This window comes from Lichenostomus cassidix, chromosome 10, assembly GCF_008360975.1.
Source record: "Lichenostomus cassidix isolate B80296 chromosome 10, HeHo_3.0, whole genome shotgun sequence".
NCBI lineage: Eukaryota > Metazoa > Chordata > Aves > Passeriformes > Meliphagidae > Lichenostomus > Lichenostomus cassidix.
Genome location: NC_139491.1, coordinates 15,395,255 through 15,417,559, shown reverse-complemented (window position 1 = coordinate 15,417,559; position 22,305 = coordinate 15,395,255). Strand labels below are relative to the sequence as shown.

The 22,305-nt window shown below is 39.0% G+C and overlaps 1 protein-coding gene and 1 long non-coding RNA gene across 5 annotated transcripts in view; one reads left to right on the top strand and one right to left on the bottom strand.

The window, feature by feature from the left end:
- The window catches only part of LOC146432811 (uncharacterized), a 211,122-nt gene that overhangs the window by 139,250 nt on the left and 49,567 nt on the right, over positions 1-22,305 (top strand). The window lies entirely within an intron of this gene.
- Positions 13,650-22,114, bottom strand: LOC146432813 (uncharacterized). The gene is made up of 3 exons (XR_014854188.1): positions 21,846-22,114; positions 16,635-16,815; positions 13,650-14,628 (listed from the first exon to the last, which is right to left on the bottom strand). It is a non-coding gene; the product is annotated as an uncharacterized LOC146432813 (long non-coding RNA).

Here is a 22,305-nt window from a genome sequence, read left to right as displayed (position 1 = left end):
GGATTTGTGGAGATCCTTGATGCAAAGTTTTAAGTGCAGTACAACCAGATACCTACTCTAAATTGGCTGCCACTGTAATTAAAAGTATAAATGTTTCAAGCTGAATACATCCTATTAGTAAGATTTTAGGAAACAAAAATTTAATTTATTCACATTCGATATGGTCTGTAAATGCCACCATTATATGCTTTCCTCTGGCCTTTGATTAGCTATGGATTAATAAAACTTTTATACCTTCTTTGTCAGCCTCATTTTGAACTCTGTTTTTGCATACTGTTACTATTAAATAAATGAATTAGTGTCCAGAAATGTGTCATGCATATTACCTAGCAGCAGGAAGCATAATACAGTGGTCAGCTCCCCAGGAGCATTATAAATCCTAACACGCTCAGTAACCTGCTCATGTGGACCTATTAAAAGCTTGATGATTTAGTGAAGCAGTATTTGTGCTTAACAATGGAATTTTAGTTAATTCAAAACAAAGTAAATCATTTCCAATTACAGTATTTGAATATTCACAGTAGCTACACAAGGATGTGCAATGCTGCCAAGAAAAAAAAAGAAAAGGTATTATAAAGGTTGACTGGAGTTTAGCGTTTCGAGTGGTTGTGGTACCTCAGCATTAAGTGAACACCACTGTTTGTAAAACATATTTATTTGACATAGCTGCTTCACTGGAGAGATTAAGAAGCTATAGCTTAGAATGGGCAAAAGTCTTTCCAGAGACTGTGAAGACTTCAGTGACCAGAAAAGCTCCTGAAGGTTAGGCAGCAGCAGGAGCAGGAGAGCCACCCAGCCAAGAGAGCATACAAATGGATTGTCAGCAGACATTTATGATCAGTTCAATGGTACTGTTTGTATCTGGGCTCAGATACAATTTCATATCTGTGCCTACACACACCTCAGCAGGACTTGCAGGGATCTAAATCTGCAGCTCTTGGGGCAAGTGAGTGAGAGCATCTGCCAGATTATCCTGGGACTCTGGTGCAGGAACATGAGGGATTGATGGGGAGGGTCAAGTTCCATGAAATGTCTTAGCAGCTTCTATCATGAGTAGCCAATGTCCCATGTGTGTGTATGTGTGAATACACACAGATCCATACACATGCTACTTATAGTGTGTGGAAGATCAGGCTGTTCCTTCTGAAAACAGGTCAGTGTTTTCCAAATCTGTGTTTTCAACCCGGACTTAGAGGTGTGGCTATGCCTTAGAATGCTGATATGACTCAAGAAAGGCATTGGGTTCCTAAGTGCATTAAAACCCCTTGGGTTTCACTAGGAATTAGGGTCTCAGTTGCTTTCCTCAAATCCCACTTTGGCACTTATTTACAGCCATGAACTTCAGGCTGTTGTGAAGCTCTGAAACCCAAAGCATGTGCCACTGTTGTTCACTGAAAAGAGAGCGAAGTTGACAACTCTCCAAGTATGAAAATTACTTCATATCTGCAGCATTGTTTTAAAAATGCTATAGAGTCCAAATGTATAGACTGTAATGGAGTTTTTACAGTTTTTCTTGTGGATTAATCCCTTAATTCTGGTTCTTGTATGCATTTTAGCTTCCTTGTGATCAGCTGGTCACATTAAGTGGTTAGATTTTAGTATTCTTATAAGAAGAATTAGGGAACTTTTAAGTGGGGGAGGGAGCTTATGAAAATGTAATTTCTTAAGGCTGGTATTATACAGCCAATAAGCACGATATGAAAGCACAGAACTGCATGAAGAGGTCTTTTTAACACTGTCTGCTCAGCTGACTTGCACTGTATGGTGCTGACAGAAGGTGGTGGAATAGGCGAAGTGCTAACCTCCAGGCAGCTTTTCTATCTTCATTTATTCCCATTACGTCTAAAAATTTATTTTGACAACGTTTTCCTTCATGAGTGACATTTGCTATCTTCAGACATAGTTATATAAACCTGTTGCTGTTAATTGGGATTACATTATTCCTACAAGTGTCTGTCTGACTCTTGCAATTTTCAGACCTCGATTCCATTAATAATCTTAAAAATATCAGTATTTGCTCCTTGTGGCTTATTGGTCTCAGCATAATGACTTCCATTTGAAGATGATTACAGTCATGTGATATCACCTACTTATTAGAAAGTCCTGAGGGGAGAGGCTTGGGAATAGATCCATCATTAAAAACAATGTGTTCCTGCTGAAGTCTGAAATACAAAATATCACCCAGTATCCTCAGAAGCATTTCTTTGTTCATTTTGGCTGTTACAGTGCCCGATACAGCCATGTGCTGCACAGCAAATTAACAATCCTATAGCTGCAGAAATAGATCTGGGGGAAATGATGTATGATTTGGAGGAATAAATCAGGACAGTAGTGCATGAGTATAGCGATGCTATAGATTATAAAAACTGATGTGATCGTCTCTGGTTTAAAAACCTGTTCAAATGCCATGGCAAAGTTCCCAGCAGGTTCCTGGTGTGTTGTTGGTGTCTCAAAGATAAGGACTGGCACCTGATGCTCAGGGTACTCAAGGGACTGCTGATTGCATTTGCAAGTAATTGCAAATTGCATTTGTGCAAACTGCTGTGGGGGTGTGAGCTCACAGGCATTCAGAAGTGTAAGGTGGTCTTAATTAGCATTCAAAACAAATTCCAGGAGGTTTATAAAAGTCTTTTTCCTCTATTCTTCCCACCCATTTTAATTTTTTTTAAACTTTTCTCTACCCTGAAGCCATCCACTTAAACAGTGCAATGACTTGGAATAGTCTCTGTTTAGAGATGGTGATAAGGGGAAGGAAGGCAGGTTGTACTAAAGTGTAATCAGTTTATGGGATACAGCTGGTGGGAGACTGCCTGGCTTTGCGGGGCAGCTGAGGGTCTGGAGGCAGCCTGGAGTCAAGTGCTGCTCCAGCCGCCCTAGACAGCATCTGTCTGACACAGAGGAAAAGGGTGGCCTGGGAGGAAAATGTACTTGGCTCGGGAGGAAGCACTTAACATCTAGAAGGGAATGTCTCTATGGATACAGTCCTCATGGGCAAGGAGAGATTTCTTTTGTGAGGACATTGAGATCTTCATTGGAGGCAGAGGGTGAGTAACTTCATTTTGGAGTTAAGTCTGAAACTCGGGTGTGTATCTGAGTCTGAGCCTGTGCCTGGGTGGTCATTAAGCGATTGTATGGAACCATGTTGTGCCCAAAGTCACCTGAAGTCTGCTGGCTCTGCCAGAAACTCTGAGAGCTCCCAGAACGATTATGAAGTAACTGTGTTTTATTCCTTTATAAATGTGGTCTGTAATGCTGTATGCTTTCTGCAGTGTGTTCTCATTTCCTCTGGTTACAAGCCACAGACCTTACGGGAAGGGAGGAAAAGGATAACCAATATTGGAGTGATGAGGGGTAATCTTTGCTGTGTCTCTAACAAGAATTACTATGTGTAGCTCTATTTTCCTTTTAAAGTGTTATATTTATGGACGAGTCTTAATCAGTTCTCAGCATTCATGATCAGTAACATAAGTTGATGTGAATACTAAAACTAAGTAAGTTTTAAAGCTTCTGTTGAGGCTTGTTTGCTCCTTCTAAGCAGGAAATTAACTGGCCTGAAAGCTGCTGAAGAATGTACAGGATGCTTTGCAGGAATATGTATGACCCTTTTTCATTTTAATGAAACTTTGCTAACATATGGTTGAAGGAAACAAACACAAATAGGTTCACCCTGGCCAAATGCATTAAATCAAACATAGCTAGTGTGCTCATTATCCATTCATTGTTGTTTCAGAGTTACTCTTGATTGCCTAAGAAATCTTACAAATTAGAAAATCCATCAGTTGCTGCAAAACATGAGTAACATATAAATAAGAATACAGAATGTATTTCAATCCCTTTATTTCTTGTTCCTGTGAGAGCAAAGTTAAAAGGGCTTGCTATACAAATAAAATAAAGTAAACTGCAGTTTAGTTAAAATATGGTCAATGTGGTCAGGGTATATAGGATTTTGGAGCCCAAGTTCAGTGATAAAGTTCAATGACAAAGGCTTTTAGGGTTTCTAACTACTAAAGCAACAACTTTGTCTCTACATAATACCTGTTGTTAAGCCGATATTAAGTTTGTTTTACTGGACTGAATTTGTAAAGAATATTGATGATATAGCATTGCACTAGCAATGTTTATTCTGCACTACATATCATACATTCACTGCACTCCAGGCATATGCAGGATCTTCCCATAAAATACGTAAAACTAAGAGCAGGAATCTCTTAGTTAAAGAAGATCTAAACCTCTTCTCATGTATTCTGGCAACTTTGACAGAACTGTGAAGATGGAGATCCTCCCAAAATGCCAATGCAGAGAACAAGCCCTGGTGACTGTGGAGCTGGAACTCTGAAATGAAATAGATTCTCATCCTCTAAACTTTCAGAAATGTTCTTACTGTAGGTGTGTAAAAGCTAAAACCTTTTCAAACATCTAATGAGCTAATGAGCTGTCCTACCTGCAGGGCTCTCTGCTGTCAGACCATTTGTGCACTCTAAAGTTCTGAATTTGTTCCTTCAGCAAACAGGTCTTTCCATATCTGAACAAGCTGGGGGCACCTTTCACTTCTCAAAAAAAGTAAACGTGCTGTAGATTCAGCAGGAATTGGCTTCAGAAACTCAGGAATTTTCTCAGCGTTCAGTCACATGACAGATCTGTCAATGGCATGCAAAGGAACAATTTGCAGTTTATTTGTAAAACTAGTTAATATGTAGCTTATATCTGCCAACAAAGCTAGTAAGCTTCAATTCTGCTTTGCATTTGGTTAAACTCAGTGATGCACATTTCTACACCTACCTGTGAAATTTGTGTGGTTTGTATCTCTGACTTGTGTTTAAGAAAATGGGAGCTGTCCACACTTAGTACTCTCCAAACTGAGTTTGTTTAAACCCACTTTTCACTGAATATATAGACATAAATCTTGTTCTTCATAGTACCTTATGTCTATCCAGGTATGTCTTTGTGCATGTGGATGAGCAATTTGTTCCCAATAGTATAAGAAACATCTGCAGAAAGGGCATATTTCACTGACAGTGGCAGCATGCCAGGAATATGCCCCAACTCCTGCTCTCAAGGACACGAGTTTGTGCCTCAGCTCAGACACAGTGTGAGGGAAGGAAAACGTAACCCCAGTTTAATGCATATTTACAAGATCTCTGCTCTCTGCAGTGTGGTGTAATGAGTACCCAATGTGCAGTTTGTATCATTGTTAAAGGAGCACTGGTGGAAACACCAAATGAAACGAACATGCTAAAATATTGTAATCTATCCCACAGGGTGCTGTTCTTCAAGGGCTTGGTGATTAGAGGTTTTATTTTCATGCAGCAAACATTACTTATTCACACAAAAGTCCTGCAGAGAGACAGAGATTCACACAGGCTGTGTTTGCTCAGGAGATGGGACTGGGGCAGGGTTGTGTCTTCCATGTAGAGACCTGGCACTGAAGAGCATTGGGAACCTCTGCAGGCTTTGTACCATGGCTCTGATTTTGATCACGTGCATAAAGAGGTCTTCTGCAGAGTGGTTGACTTAATTCAGTCAATTGATAATTAGAACTGACAAATAAAGAGATCAATGCAAATCATGAGGAAAAAAACCTGGGACTTGGTTTATGTGAATCCCCCAAATCCTCCTATATAGTAACCACACCACATGTACAAAACAGAATCCACAGTTTGTTTTCCAAATGCCCAAGTTAACACATCATAAGAGATGGGAAAAAAGGATTTAAAATTATTTCTAGGAAATAACCAGTGCAGAGGTTGCAGGTCCTTCTTAGTTTAGACCTTGTGGGTTTTCAGTGTCTTTCCATGGTGGGATGTGGGCTGAGCAGTGATGCAATGGGTGGAATGCAGTCTGGCACTGAGCCTAGGCACGGCGCTGGGTGCAAAGCCTGCAGCTCTCTTGGCTGCCTTCTGCTCCTGGCCAGAGCTCTAGCAATGTTTTTTCTAAAGTTTGAAGGGCTCCAACAAGTTATTCTGGATTTGTTGTTGCTGGTTTTTTTTAACCCAAGTGGCTAATCAAAGAAATAAAAAATTAAATACTTTGAAGGAAACACTTGATGTGAAGTTGGAGGCATTTTGAGAGAGAGAAATTAAAATCACAATGAGCTTGTTGACACTGTTGTTTTTTTTGCCCTTAAATATATCTCTTCTCAGGTGTGTTCCATTTCATACAGTGAAGAAAACTGTAAAAAACGGTAGTTGGATTTTTTTGATAGGGTTTTTCCCTTCTTCTTTCTTTCCTTTTTCTTCTTTGAATGTGTAATGTCTCTGCAATTAGGAAAATAGAGTGCTGTCAGAAGATTAATTTTTCAGACAGTGAAGAAAATTCTGATGTGTTTGAGGATAGTGGTTAAATTTCTTCAATTTAAAAATATTTTGAAAGGCTTCAGCTGGGAAAAGGGATTGGGGGAAATGGGAGGAAAATAAGCTGTATACATGCTTTCATGGTTAGGGACAAGACTGAGGTGAGAGAGGTGGTAAAGCTTGGTACAAAAAAAAAGGAAAATCTTTAAACCTAAATAGAATAGAAAATTAATTTAAAACAAACTGAAATAGAAATGCTTTTTAATAGGGAAAATAATCTGAAAACTTTTTGATGTTTTATTGATGGACTCTGGTTTTTCAACACAAGTTTTTATTTCCCCTTTTTGGTAAAGGATTGATGCAATCTTTTTTGAGTTAGGAATCAATACTATTTACATTTCCTGTTTGAACTGAGATTCAGGAAATCTAAATGACCATGGTGTCCAAGGCAGCCCAGCAGAGCCAAGAACAGATCCCTTGTCTGCATCCCCAACTTGTGCTATTCCTGCTCTGTATTCCTTGGAAAGAAATCTTTCCTGGTCATAGGTGGTAAATCCCTGTCACTCCCTTTCTCTGCATGGCTGTGGGTGGAAGGCTGGGCAGTGTGTGACAGTGACACTCTGTGCTGTGTGACAGTGTTTGTCACCTCCTAGAGATGTGCCAGCCTGCTTGTCCTGAGCATCTTACCTTGGTTTGAGCAAATCTCTGCTTCTGGGTGACTTTAAAGAGCTTAATGTGCTCCTGGTGAATTTGGGTATCTGTCAGAAAATACAGTGTTTTTCAGAGGATCAACTGTCCTTTTAGGATGATCAATATCAGCAACTGATGGACCTTGTTAGAATGCCAAGTCGTTGATTGCAGAGCTATTTCAGATTTTGTTCTACTTCTAATTTCAGGGCATTATTTTTCTTTAGACATTCCCTCTGCCTGGTATGTTACTGCCCAGGGTTGCAACTTGGCTTGCTTCTTTTACTCTTGTTTCTTATTAAATGTGTGCAAATAATGTTTGTTTAGGAATAACTGCAGTTCTCCTTGTATATAATTTTTCCTTTGGTTAATTTATTAATAAATGCCTTTTATTACCTTTTGAAACCAAAAACAAAGTTAAAAAGGAAAAGCTCTGCTCGTAACCTAAAGAAAGTAAAAAATGTTGTTCCAGTATCAGTTATCACAGTGTAAAACCATTAGTCAGGAATAAAATTCTGAGAGACAATGTTCTCATTTTTTTCACTAATATAAAATCACATTATCTATTAAAAGTGTAAATTTGTGTCTTGCAGACTTAAAACTGCTGGATACTGCAACAAAAATCATGTGTGTGTTGGTTTTTATTATTAACTCTAGCTTTGAATTAGAATTCCCTATATTACAGCTTGGAGCTAAACTCTGTTTACAAAACAGTATTTACACTTGACTAATTTTGCAGATCAAACTAATTAAATCAATTAAACTGGTGATTAACCAAATGAAGGCTGATTGCAAAAATTAGTGGGTTTATTTTGGAGGACTGGAAGTAAGCTAATTACTGCAGTGATTACTTGAACCTGGAGTACTCTAAATGTGGTATAAATTGAAACCTCATAGTGAATTAGACTGGGAATTCATTACAGTTTAAAGCACTGTTAATACTATTCAGGCTGCTACTCCTGTGGGAAAATTTCACTCAATATTTTGTATACTGATAAACAATCATTTAGTTTGTGTCCTTTTAAATAACACCAAGCAATTTCACACAGTATTTTTTTCTTGTAGCCGAGTCACAAGTCTGTCTTTATGAAAATGAAGTTACTAAAATTGTCAATCATATTCCTGCACTGTGCATGATGGGAAATGTAGTCCAACAAAGTCTCCCTCCATCACAACGAAACCCAGTGCTCTATTCTGGCTTCACAAGGTTGCCACAGCATTTTTGGGGTTGATATTCTTACCCCATGTTTGGCATCTCTAGCTGCTGGCTTGGTGCACAGAAGAAATGGGGGTTTGGTTCCCTTGCCCTGCTCATCACTTAACTGTTGGCACAGCACAAAACGGCTTGTACTAATCCTAATTTGTTGCATTTCACGCTCATACTTGGAAATGTGGTGCTGTAGAAGGATTTTAGAAAATGGAACAGATCTGTGAGATTACTCGCTCATTTTGTTTGCCAATGCAAGCTATTCCCTGTAGGATACTTCCCAGGCTATTTCGTTCCTCCTTGCTTCGCCAATTAACAACGGAATATAAATGTCTACTAAAAATGACCTATATTATAGAGTTCCTTCAAGCACATCTCCTTGCAAGGGGGTTAATGAAATTGCACAGAATTAAAATAGAAAGACCTCAAAGAGCTGGAATATTATGTAGTTTGTGGTTATTGCCTATTACACTTATGACTATTGTAAACATGCTTTGTTTTCAGCTTGTTTTGTAAGATCTTTCATTACATCCCTCATCCAGGGAGGGGTTCAGTTTCAGTCCTCATTGCTCCAGTGAATCCAGGCACTTGAGAGTTATGTTGAATAACAGGCTTTTATTTTGTATATTTTTGCAGGTTTGGATTATTTTCTCACGCACATGAGTACAGGCCCCAGTTGTTTAAAAAAAAATTACTGTAGACCAAAATGCAGAATCTGCTCCTTCATTTTGTTGTCCTCTAAGCTATGTCATATGTAAGCAAAGCCATATGTAGGTTTTTTGCAGCATTCCCTTCAGAAGCTGTTTGCTCGGGATAAGGAAATAGATACTTAAAGAAAAATTAATTAGAAGTACAACCATTTTTCTCTGTATTTAATTCCCAATTCATGGGAATTGTTCATTTTACTGCTTACATTGCCGGGTGCATTTTATCAAGGGGAACTTCAGACATATATGAAAAGAATTTAAATCTGAAAGATGTGAGAAGAAGTAGAAGGTGCCAATGAAGCCATTTTGCTGGGCAAGTAATCTGAACTGAGGTTACTGAAGGAAATAGTTGAGGAAAAGGTGGTGATCAGCCATGGGACAGGACAGGAAACTTGGTGGGCCATTGCAAAGGCTCAGCATGAGCCAGCAGTGATGGAAGGCAGCAGTGGGAAGGATTTCAGCTATTTTTTAGTAGATCTGGAGAATAAGAGCTGCAGATGTGCACAGAGCATCAGAGGACCTTTCCCATATGCACTCTATATGGAGTGCAGTGCTTGGCACTTCATTCTCAAACAACTGTGTGAAATGAGAAAGCAGTGAAGGGCTGCAAACCCCACAGATGCTGCAGGGAGAGAACTGCCATAGGAAGGCTGAGGTGGTGAACTCTGCCAAAAGGCTGGTGCTCTGTGAAGATGGAAGCTGAGATGTGCTCACAGTCAGCAGCTCTTAGCACTGGGAAACAATGATGTGTGTTTGGCGTTGTGCAAGAGCAGAGCACATCAAACCAAAGCAAAGGGAACACCTCAGCCAAGTGGCTGCTGTATATGTATAGATCATTTTAAAAGAAAACTACATTCTGGTGTAGGATACTCACTTCTTGAGCAGATTTCTTGAGCAGACTCCCATAGGAATCACCTCCAAAATACATAGTCAAAAATTCAAATTTGTATGTGAAAGTCACATGCAAAATATACCTTATGTTTTTTGTTATCATTTTTTAGCAAATATATGACCTTCCATCACTGTCTTTGCAAGCTATGAATTTTTTCTTACAAAGAGGAGTTTTGTTTGTTTGTGATGGAATTAAAAACATAGAAATGCAGATTACTAGCTGAATGCTTTAAGGGAGGAAGCCATACGTATGAAGTACAAGGAAATGCCAGTGCTTGCTTCAACACTATACCAAAATAAGGCATTTTCTCATACTCTGAGCTCATTTAAAATTCCTTATAAAGTTCATTAAAGCAAAGCAATCTAAATGGTAGTTTGTTTTTGTAAACTAAGTCAATGTAACTTGTCATTATTTGAATAGATACAAGTGATTACCAAATTTTCATTTTCTGATGCAGTTTTTTGGAAGTTAAATTCCACAATATAAACCTGAAGTGAGTTTGCCAGTCTTGGGTATGTTACATTGCCATATGTTTGCCCCACAATGTCTATTTTCATTTATTCTCCATTATTTAATGCTAGAGCAGAAAGAGAATATTTTCCTGGCAGCTTCAAATGGTTATTATTCATTTATATTGTGTTACCACCTGGAGTGCTCATCTAGGCTGTATATATGTGGGATTTCCACAAGAGCTTAGGAGACAAGTATGTGAAAAGAGAGGAAGCTGAAGGAAAGCATTCATTAACCAACACGACAAAGGTCTATGAAGTAGCTCCAGTAACCCTGTCTAGAGTAAAATTGGTTAAGAAAGAGGTGTGTGCACTCTTAATAAATTCATCATGTAAAAAATGCATTATTTTTCTCAAGGAGATAGCAATATTATTCAAAACGTGCTAAAGTGGGCAGGATATCCCAGGAGTAATTGTGAATTATTAGGTCATAGGGACCTCATTGCAAACTATTTGCAAAACTTAATTGGTGTAATAAATAAAATATGCATGCAAATTAGACTACTTTCTGAATTAAAGGAATCTGTTATCCAGTATTGCAAAGATTCATCCTAATTTAATAGGTTTTATATACTGTTTGAGATAGCCATGTTTTATATTTGTCCTGAAAAAACCAGATGGTATTTAACTAAGCCTGAACCAGCCAACTAGTGGCATCTGACAAATGTCAGTGTGTAATGCAGGGTATCACTGGCAGGGTGACACCAGACTCCAGTGGGAGTGTAACAGAATTTTATTTAATTTAGTACACAGAACAAAGTGGCTAAGCAAGGTGACAAAATGAACAGCCCTATATGCTTTATTCTGTCTAAAAAGACTCCTCCAGTACTGAGGCTAAAAATATTAGTAGCTTTGAAAGTTCTGTTTGAAGCCCTGTTATTTATTGATTTATTTTCGATTCATCTTCGAATCTAGTAGTGGAAAGAAGAGCGCTAATGAGTGTAGCTGATTTCATTACCCTAGATATAAAATAGGGAGTATGTAGTCATGGTAGTCATGTAATGACTTTGTATCCTAAAGCAAAATCTGAAAGAATCAAAGTGAAGAATCTCTTAGAATAAATATAAATAGATGGATATGAAGAAGCAGTTAACATTCTCTGTCTAATATCATTGCTAGACTCAATAACACTGTCTCATCATCAACCCCAAATCAAGTATTGCATCTGCTTTTTTAAAGCAGTTGATTGAATGAATACAAATGTCTTGCTGTTGTCACTTGGGATAGCACTTCATATATCCCATTTTCTAGCCTCTAATTATTCCATTTGTAGACATGAATGCCATTTAGATGTAAGCTAATTCAGCATGGTAACTCAATTAGATTTGTACTGACTAGGATTTATGAAACATCAATGGATTCTTGGTGAGACCAATGGGACTACCAGTTATTTATCCCTAAGTCTTACTGATACTGCCTCTCAGGAGCTCAATTAAACACGCCAGTGATGAGAATATTTTGTAACAGTAGTCTTTCACAATTAGACTAAGATTTTTGTAAAGCATATCACATGTAAGGCAGGGCATCATGTATTATGCAATACAAAGTTCTCATCTGACTAGTTCATGATGTTGAAGGGTAAAAGAAATTCCCATCATTGCGTTGTTGCTGTAATTATAAAAAACAAAACTCAAATTGAGTTCATAGAAAGTATGATGAAAAATCTGCTTTGCTGATTGAAAAAGTAAAAATCAAACTATATTTATAAAATAGTATCTGCATCTTGCAGGCTACAAACAGGTCTCCCTACTAATGTAGGTCCCCTTGGAAACCATGAGTTCCTTGTGTGGATTTAGAGCTCTCATTGCACTTGATCCCGGGATCATTTTTTTGTTCCAATTTTGAGAAACAAATGTTGGGAATGCTCACTGAAATTGTGGATTTTAAACAATGAGAAACCTGCACTCATTGTCATTAGGAGTTTAAACTATTGGATCCTAATTATCAAGTACTGTGGAATTAGCCATTAGTAGAAACTGAATTATTATTATCAGACAGTATCAGAGTCTGAGCTGAGCAAAGAGACTGTTGGAAAGTATTATTTTATTCTTTCAAAGGACCCAAATTCTGGCAGAGGAGGTGTTTGGGACACACCATGCTTTCCACACTGTTCTGTATGGTGAGAAAGTGAACTGCTGCAAGATTGGGATTTTATGTCAGTAAGTGGGAGGAATGGGCAGTGGCATCTGAAGTTGCTGTATTGGGGTTAAAAGTCTTGGCAGAGGTGCATGGAGGGATGGACTGGAGTTCTTGAAATGCAGACTGAAAAACTTGATCAGCCATCTGTGCTGCACTGCTGTGGACCTCAGCAGGCTAAAGGTAGCCTTTGCATAGCCAAATACAGATTTGTTCTGACTGGTGTCATGGCTTAGCCCCAGCAGGCAGCCTGGCACCCACAGCCCCTGCACCCCCAGTAGGGTGGAGGAGTGAATCAGAAGGACGAAAGTGAGAGCATTTGTGGGTTGAGGTAAAGACAATTTAACAGGTCAAGCAAAAGCTGCCCAAGTAAGCAACACAAAGCAAAGAATCTGTTCACTCCTTCCTGTCACATGTTTAGCTGTTTCCAGGGAAGCTGGGTGTCCTCACATGTAGCTGCTGCCTGGGTATAAGGTGCCATCACTCTGGAAGTCCCCCCTGCCTCCTTTGTCCGGTTTTGCTGCTGAGCGTGACGTTGTAGAGTAAGGAACATCCCTTCGGTGAGCCGGGCTCAGCTGTCCTGGCTGTGTCCCCTCCCAGCCTCCTGCCCACCCCCAGCCTACTCACTGCAGGGGCAGAATGAGAAATGGAGAAAGCCTGGACGGTGTGTAAGCCCTGCTTAGCAGCAGCTAAAACATCTGTGTGATATCAGCAGTGTTTGGTGACAAACCCAGAGTGGCACTGTGTGGGCTGCTGTGAAGAAAATTAACTCTATCCCAGACAAAACCAGTCCAGCTGGGATTTGGGGATATGGCTGGTGCTGTCTAGCATTGTGGGAGTTCCTTTGCATTGCCTCTTGTTTATGCTGGGAAGTGTGATGGAGGAAATGACTGGCATAGCTGCTGCCCAGCCTACCTTAGAAATATCCTCTCGTTTGACTCATGCCTAAAAGTAGCACAGAGGGTTAACTTCAAATATGTATTAAGTCTCTGTACCTCTACTGAATGCACTCAACTTTTGCTGAATAGTGTAGGAAAACCAGCACAGGGATTTTAACCTAAACATTTTATTTTTCATATGTTAATCACATATTCTTTCTGCAGATTAGACATTGACTAATCAATGTGCATTGATATGATCCAAGTACCTCCAAAATCACCTCTGTGTCTTAAAACACTAAACCACCTGCCAGCCTGCTCTGTCTGATGGACTGTAGGCTTTTGCAGGTGGAGTGTCAAGGGGAGTGAAGCAATATTTAGGTGGATAGGTCACATATTAGGTGGATAGGTCACACTAACCTATTAGCTAAGAAATTTTATTGAATCCTATGTGCTAAAATGCCATCTCATTTGTTCAGACTATTTTGTCCATATGTTAAATTTGAGTCTGTATATTCCTGAAAGAGCTGTGCTTGAATTTTGAAGTATGGTTGTTCCCTTACACCCTCTTCTGCTTTTTATGGTGCTATCCAAATGGAGAAGTTGTAGAAGTGAAATGTATTAGGGGACACTCAGATTCAAACTGGTTTCCTGTTGCAGGCACTCTCAGGCTCACTGGCTTGCAGCCCTTGCTCCCATGTTGGTCAGAATGCTGTAGCTGCTGATGGGTTGCAAGGTGGCTGAGGCCATTTCCCTCTAGGAAATATTGACAGCCTGCAGGACTGAAGGGTATATAATGGCACCTTAACTGACATGGTGGCTGCTGAGGAATGAACACACAAAAAACTTCTTTTACATGGAATTATTTAGTGGGAGGGTGGTGTTTGAAGGCGCTGATTGCTGAAATGGCATTGTTTGGATGCTGATTTTCTGTACCATGTGCCATTTCTTTCATCAGATTTACAACACTGTGATTATCCCACTCTCTCACTCTGCAGTTCTTACTGTTAACATTAACACTCCACCTGTACTCCTCAGTGCTAGTAGCCATCTGTATTTGCAGCTTTTTATGAAAGTTATTCAGGTTTGTGCCTAAAACCAGTTGGTTAGAGACTATCTTTCAATTTACAAACCATCCTGCTACTTAAATATTTTCAGCCTATCATTATTACTGAATGGTTGTTTAAAAGAAATATAATAATTATTCACTTGCCAAATAGTTTTCAGAGGATCCTGTCTGCTGTCTTAAGTCTTGCTATTGCTTTCATATGGGATCAGGTCAGTATCTTCTCATACTGGGAGAATTTATCTTGGCACCACGTCTAATAATTAATTAATAATGAAATTAATATTAGATTTCAGTTATGGTAATTTTTGTGCAAAATAAAGTATTGCTAATCTTAGTACAAGGTAGTGAAAATCTTCTAGCAAATGTTCAGTGTGTTGGAAGATATTTTTGTGGAAATTTTTTTCCCCAAAACTGTCCTTTTTAATGGAGGTATGCTTGGAAGAAGAGAGCTCTAATTAAGAAAAAAAAAAAAACCAAAAAACAAACCAAACAAAAAACCTGAAAAAACCATAACCAAACAAACCTTGTCAAAATTGAATGTTTGCATGTTCTTATTTTAAAGTATTTCTTTTCATGTAAATACACTTATCTGGAGAACAAAGGGTCAGTTGAAACTTTTTTTTTTTTTCAGTTTAAACCAAACCTGTTTAAAAAAAAAATCACAGGAATATTTGAAAATGTATTTTGAGTAGAGGAAGGAAGTGCTGGTGATTGGTAGGTGTAGTGCACAGGCACATACACAACCACAGCTTTTGCATAAGGTTGAATTCATTCTAGAATCAGGACTGGAACACCCAAAGAAGACATGTAGCTTGTCCTCTCTCCTAAGTCTGAATCAGCCCTACAGAAGTCATTCCTGACTGATTTTTGTCTACACTGTTTTTAAACCTAGATAATTAAGATGCACAACATATTCCAGGGCTAATGCTAATATTTAATTTTCCTGCTGAAGTACATGACTAGTTTTTCTTACTACCATCATCATGGATGTGGGGAAAAATAATTTCCTTAGCAGCAGCCTTTATTTCACTTGTGTGAGAAACCTCTTCTATGGGACAAACAGAACCCCAGTTGTTTCAGTTTTCCCCAATGGCATTTGCTTGTTCTAATGTTATGTTTTATCTGGGTGTCTTCCTCTGGGCTTATCTCCATTTAGTCTACATGTTTCTTATCTAGCAAGATAACTTTGAATTCTATTCTTGGAGAATGTCACAGTTTTTCCCACCGTGCCATAGATTTGTAGGCATACTGTCTTGACATCCAAGTCAGCAGTGACAGTATGGATTGACACTAATGCAGGATGGTAACCTGCAGAGCCCAATCTGACAGGGGAGTTTGACACTGGAACACCAGGAATTGATCTCAAGGGTTGTTTTCTACTCATTTTAGAGTTCACTCTTGTCCTGGTCTTGGCATGTAGAATGAATTTTCTTCTAGTGGCTTGTACAGTGCTGTGCTTTGGATTCAGTACAAGAGGAATGTTGATAACACACTGATGTTTTAGCTGTTGCTAAGTCATGTCTACACTAAATCAAAGACTTCCCGGTGCCTCATGCTCTGCCAGTGAGCAGCTACACAAGGTGTTGGGTGAGGGCACAGCTGGGAGCTGATCTGAACTGGTCAAAGGGATGTTCAGGGATGTTCCAAGGCATGGAATGTCACACACAAACTGGGGAGAGTTGACTAGGGAGTGCCAATTGCTGCTCAGAGACAGGCTGGATGTCACTGGGTGCTGAGCAACTGCTCTGTACATCAGCTCTTTCTCTTGGGTTTAGTTTCTCTCCAGCCCTCTTTTTGTTATGATTATTATATTCTATTTTTCTTATCTCAACCCACGAAGTTTGCCTTTTCTTTTTGATTCTCCTTCCCAAGGCATGGCTATCCTGTTGCAGAAGGATATTAGATTTGTGAAAGCAAATCATGTCAAATTTTACACACAGCTTGTGTGTGTGAGAAACTGTAAAAGTGATGTTGAGAGAAGCACAGCTGCAGTTGTGCCTTTCTGACTGCTGCCACCAAATCCTAGTTCAGAATCCACAGAATTCCACTGAGATGGCTCCGTATGAGCCCTGCATGTTTGGCCCTTTAACTGGGGCTTTGACCTGAGGACACTTCAGATGCCTTTTGTCCTGCATACCAGATATTGCACTCTCAGGAGCACAGGTGGCAATGAAACAGTGCTGCTTGTAGAGACGGAATGGAGAGAAAGACACAGTAGGAATTCTCCTCACCTGCTACATAAAGTGACACCCAAGTTACCTGAAGAAGTTTCTTCAATTGCTATTTCCCCTGCAAGCCAGGTCCACGCTCATATTGCAGCATTCCAGCAGTTTCAGGTGATTGTTGCTCCAATGAGGTGTTTCATGCCTGGAACTATTTCTTTGATGGAAGAAATAGAGAGCAGGACCAGGAACAGATGGTTGATAATGACATCTTAATTCTAGAGAGAATGAAAGTGCTATTTCATTATGGAGTGGTATATTTAAATTGCCTTCAGGTGTTAGTTTAAGAGAGTAGAGGAAAAAAGAAAAGTTAAAAAGATTTTTAAGATTTAGTAAAAGGGATAGAGTGGTACAAATCAGAGCTAGTAATAATGCCCTACAAACCTGTCAGATTGTAGTAATGTGACAAGTGCTTGCTAAAGGGAATCATTGCCCCATGTATGGTGATGGACTTGTTTCACTTTGATGAATCAACTGGTTAGAATTATTAGAAAAATGAAATGTTTGCCCTGGTTCAGAATTTCCAAATGCCCCTTCAGGATAAAAGGACATGCCTTATGTCTTTTTAATAATTTGAGAATCAATTTTATGCTATGCAAAATACTCTCTCTTTAAAGCAGTAACATACACTTTAAAACAAATTCATAGTCCAACTGAGTTTAGTGACTAATAAGCTTAATTTAAGGAATTTCTTTCCTTCTGCTAAACTTTCCTTTAAAGTGGACTTATTTAGTAAACATGTGATCCGAAAGGTTTATTCTGACACTTGCAGTAAGGGGAATCCTGGCTGATAGAAATGTTGACATAAATTAGGATTAATCAGGCTAATTCCTGTGTGAATTTATAGTATTTGAGTATGAGAGATTGGAAAACTATCAATTCAAGACCTGTGTGATAGAAAAGCCACACACCGACATCTTTCTTCCTGTGAAAGATGTCATTGAAGGGCTGTTATTCTGTTATAGGTGTCATCTAAAATGTGTGCAAGATGAACAGAGATCCATGCACAAACACTTTCAATCTGTTTGCATGCATTTGAGGAAAAGCTCTCATAGATTTCTTAAAAATACACAAATTAATATTGCTTACTTTTCAGCAGGGGTAAATTAGGGTCTTTGAGACCTTCTTAGAATAGTCTGGAGTTAAATAATATGCACGCTTTTCATTTTACTATGATGAATGCAAAGCTATTAAACAACCTTTTAAAGAGTTGGTGTAATTATCTGTAAACAGTAATGTTACAAAAAAAGGTCAAGTTGTCCTGCCATTAGAAGTTTATGGATATAAACTGGATTTATGTTGCCATAAAATGGGCACCGACTAACTAGATTAATTCTACACAACTAAACCAACTGTAGTAATATTTAGAAACAATAAAGTGATACCAATTAAAGCAATTTTATTTTTTGTGTCATATTGATTAATGGTGCACTAAAATTAACCAAAGACCTTAAAATCAGAATGGTTGCAGGAGGCATCCACATCTCAGCATTATTACCAACAAGAAGGAGCAGTTAAGGGAGATGGCCCTGCAATAGTATGAATATTTAATTAATAATTAGTCATGTAATTTCTCCTCAGGAATTATTATCCCTCAAACTGGTTTGTGAATTTAATTATTAGCAGCCTTTTTGTTTCCATGTCCCCTCATTACTGTCAGGATTGATGTAACATAAACTTCATTAAAAATTAAAGCAAGAGTCTTAATTACAAGGCTACCCTGACTGAAGTCAGAATTAGCCAAGTCAGTGATGTGCAAATGAGTGCATTATTTAAGAAACATGCTGGAAGTAGTTATGCTAATGTGGAAGGTTCACAGTAGCAGACCTTTTCACTTGCAGTTGCATATTCATTAAATGCACTATGCAAATTTAATGTAGCAGCCTTAGTAATGCGTTGTTAATTTATTCAGATTTATTGAGTAGGACTTAAAAAAAATGTACAAATTTAATTACTCTATCTGCTAGAATGATATTAGGAGAGATAGTGGAGGTTTAAAATGTGTTGATCTGGATTACTGCAGTTTGATGGAGGATGTAGTATCAAAGGACACAATTTTGATAACTAGGCTTGAAAGAATATTTGATTTACTTATAGAATGATCTAAGAAATCACTAAAATTGCACATGCTACTTCCCAATAGGAAAGTAAAAAAAAAGTCTCAGTTGTATTAACTTAAGAGCTAAAGCAGTGCTGAGTCCACAGTCTAATGGATGTAATGATCCTACTGAGACCAGTAAAGGTTATGTATGGAGATCTATGGGAAGCAAACTGTCTTTGTGGAAAGTTCACTGGTTGTTACATGTTCCTTGGCGATGCTGCTGCTCATCAAGTTTAACAACAGGAATCCTGTCACTTTGCAACATTACTGGCAGCACATGGTAATTTGTTAGCAGTGGCTGATAGGAAGTTTAAATTTCTGTCTTTCTTTTTACTTTACAGTCTGCAAAAAAAAACCCATTATAAAGACTGCAAATTTACCATTATGGAATAATTCTTACCTGGTACATTTTTTCCTTACAAAAGCAATACATATGACAAAAAACCTATGATTGCATTGCAGTATTCACTTTGAAACCTATTCAAAATTATTTGGTCTCTCATGAAAAGACTCATGCCAGCAAGTGTGACCCTGTTACCACTGACAAACAGAAAAGCTGAACTAGTACAATTTGTTGTCAAATGTCTTTGCTTCTCGCAAACAATGTAACAGTTTCCATATGTTTATTTCCCACCTGACGTGTGGTTTTGGAAATGTAATTGCTGTGGGTGTGTCTTGTGCTCTTTCAGTAATTGACTTCATAGCTGGGTATCTGTAAAAGTTCAGACACTTGCAAGGGCTAAAGCCTGGGCTGCTTATTTGGACAATAAGAGCATAAAGGACACCCTCCTTCCAAGTGTGATAAATGCTTGCCCATTCTGCTCCATGTGGGGTTGCCTGCTTTGCTCACTACTGGATTGTTGAGACATCCAGGCTGTGTCAGGCTATTGGCTTGATACTAAAAATAGGTGACTTCTGTTCCCTTGTAAAGGTCTGATCCTACCTGCCCTGTAAGGAAACAGGGACCAGTCCATGCATTTATCTCATAGTTAACACTCAGAGTTTTCCTGCCTGCAAGTACCTGACTCTTCAGGGCAAGCTGGGCACAGGCAGGTCTGCATTATGAAGCCTTTGGCAAAGCTCATCTGAGAAGTTCTTCTATTCTTGCCTCTTGTTCCTGCTACGGTGAGGCTGCTGTCTCCTCTGTCCTCTGAACCACACTGCAGAAATTAACTTGACTGTGCACTTTTAAATCACTAAAAATTAGCTGCTGTTTGAAATAATAAAAATTAAAATATACTGATGTACATTCTTAAGTCTGCGTGGATTTGTTTTATGAAACTAAGAAACCAACCCAATCCCTAAAACCTTCTTCATCTTTTCACCTTTCCTGTGCTTTACTGGTCTAGGCCAGTGGCTTTTATTTTCAGCCAAACCTGATCCAGCTAACAAATGCTCATGTGTTGGGATATCAGCTGGCACCACAGGTTTGACACTGAAGTTACAGGATGAGGGAGACAAGACAGACTCTTTCTGTCACACTGTCACCCTCAGTGCATGCCAAAGCACACCTGAGAGGACAGGAGCCACTGGCACGAGGGATGGAAACAAGCGGTTGGACACAAAGTCAGGAGGGTCCTTTTGTGGTTACTCTCTTGTCAAACATGGAATGTACCTACAGCTTCTCTGCTTATGTCTTAGGCTCCTTTCACTGCTAAATATTATAATTCAAACTCCCTGCCCATGAATTTTAATCCATACTGGAATCCATCCTGGTTTTGCCAGGTGGCTTGAGGAATCTGGAGAAATCTGTCAGTCTCTGTTCTCCTCGTAAGCAATTGGATCTGTTTGGTTTGGGTAAAAAGCTGATTGCCCAACCTATCAGTCTTGATTTTCCCTCCATGCAGCAAACTCTTTTCAGATAAACTTTTGCTCCAGAAAGTACCAATCTTATGACTGCTACACAAAAAGGATCTGTAGGAAAGTACTTCCCTCCTCTGATGTCAGGCATTTCCCTTGGAACACACACGGCAGAGTCTGTAGCATTGTAGGTCAGTTCCTCTCAAAGATCATTGAATCACTGCCTGCTTGTGCACACACGCAGCCCAGGCTTTCTGAGGAAAATTCATCCTCTTTGCCCAAACAAGGATCTATGCAGTATCCCACACGTTGCAGCAGTGTTGTTTGAAAGGCATTCATGGTGCTGTAAAGCCTTTCACAGTGTGGCATCTGTATGTCAGAAAAATCAAGAGGTGTGGGTGTGCTGCAGGGCCATTTCCTGCTCCACAGAGAGTTTCTCATTTCACACACACTTTACTGGAAATGGCTCTTTCAGTAAATTCACATTCACTCTTCTTTTACCTGCTTGGAATTTTTTTTTTCTCTGTGTAAAGCATAGACTGGCTTATTCAAAATAGTTTGATTGCAGTGAAATCTTAGAGCTGTGCCTGTATCGTGTGGGTGGTGAGATTAAATGATATGCAGTGTATGCTTGGAATAGTTGAATGATTAGGCACTTACATCTGTTTAATTAAACAACGAGCTTCAACCTCTATTTAATTAAGGACTAGCTCATTTCAGTTGTGGTCACGTGCTGGGAGTTATAACACTTAGGTTATTCAAATCCAAGGATATAATGGAAATAGGTTGGTCTCCTTTCAGTCCTTAATAGCCAGTGGTGCACAGCACAAGGCAAAGAGATGATCTGCAGGTGAACAATGTAAGAATTTGTGTTACCAGGGAAAAGGTGTGTTTAAGGTAAGAATTGGGCCAATGGGGAGAATGTGAAATCATATCTGTGGGGTGATGCGGGAAGTAAAGGCTCACAGACATCATCCATCATCAGCAGTATGCTACAGTCTGGCTTACCCCCTGGAAAGTCTTGTTTCCTTAACATTATTGCCCTAGCTTTTTCTCTTAAGAACTTTGCCCACATTGCTGAAGGCTGAGGACCTTTTGCTTTTCAATTTAATCCTCTGAAAACAAACTTCACTATGAAAAAAATGCAAATGTTGTGTTTTTTTCAAAGAAAAAAGTAGGCTTTGAGATACAGAGGTTGGAGCTTAGATTTGAGGCTCTTGCAGTATCCCATTTAGTAGAATTAATGAAAGAATCTGGGGCTGAACTTGTTTCCTGTGCTCTGAGATTGCCTGCCAGGCAGTGGACTTTCTTTTCTCTGTCTTAATTATGAATTTGAGAAGCACAAACCTTGTTGTGTTAGGCAACTCAAACCGGTGTTAGCCAACAGGGAAAGAAGCAGCAGCTGAAGAGAGAGCTGCATAGTGTTCTTTCAGAGCTGTGAAAAGTAAAGATGAAATTTGTAAACAAATACAAGAAACATAGGAGGTGTTATAAATCTGTTGAAGCGGATTCAGAAAAAAAAGCAATTCTTGTGATCAGACTTACAGGTCTAAGTAATAAATCCAGGTTGGTTGGGAATTCCAGCTTCCTTTTAACTTGTTACATTGACTGTCCCTAAGGAAGACGTGCCAAAAGATGACGTTGCAGTGAGTAAATGGGGCTGTTTCTACTTTAATGTCTATGAGCTTATACTGGAATATTTGGGGAAACTGGATTAACTTTCAAACAAACATGGAATTTGCTCATCTTGTGTTTATCTTGCACTTACCTGAAGTTCTGGTGAGCCCAAAACCTGATCATCCTCCCC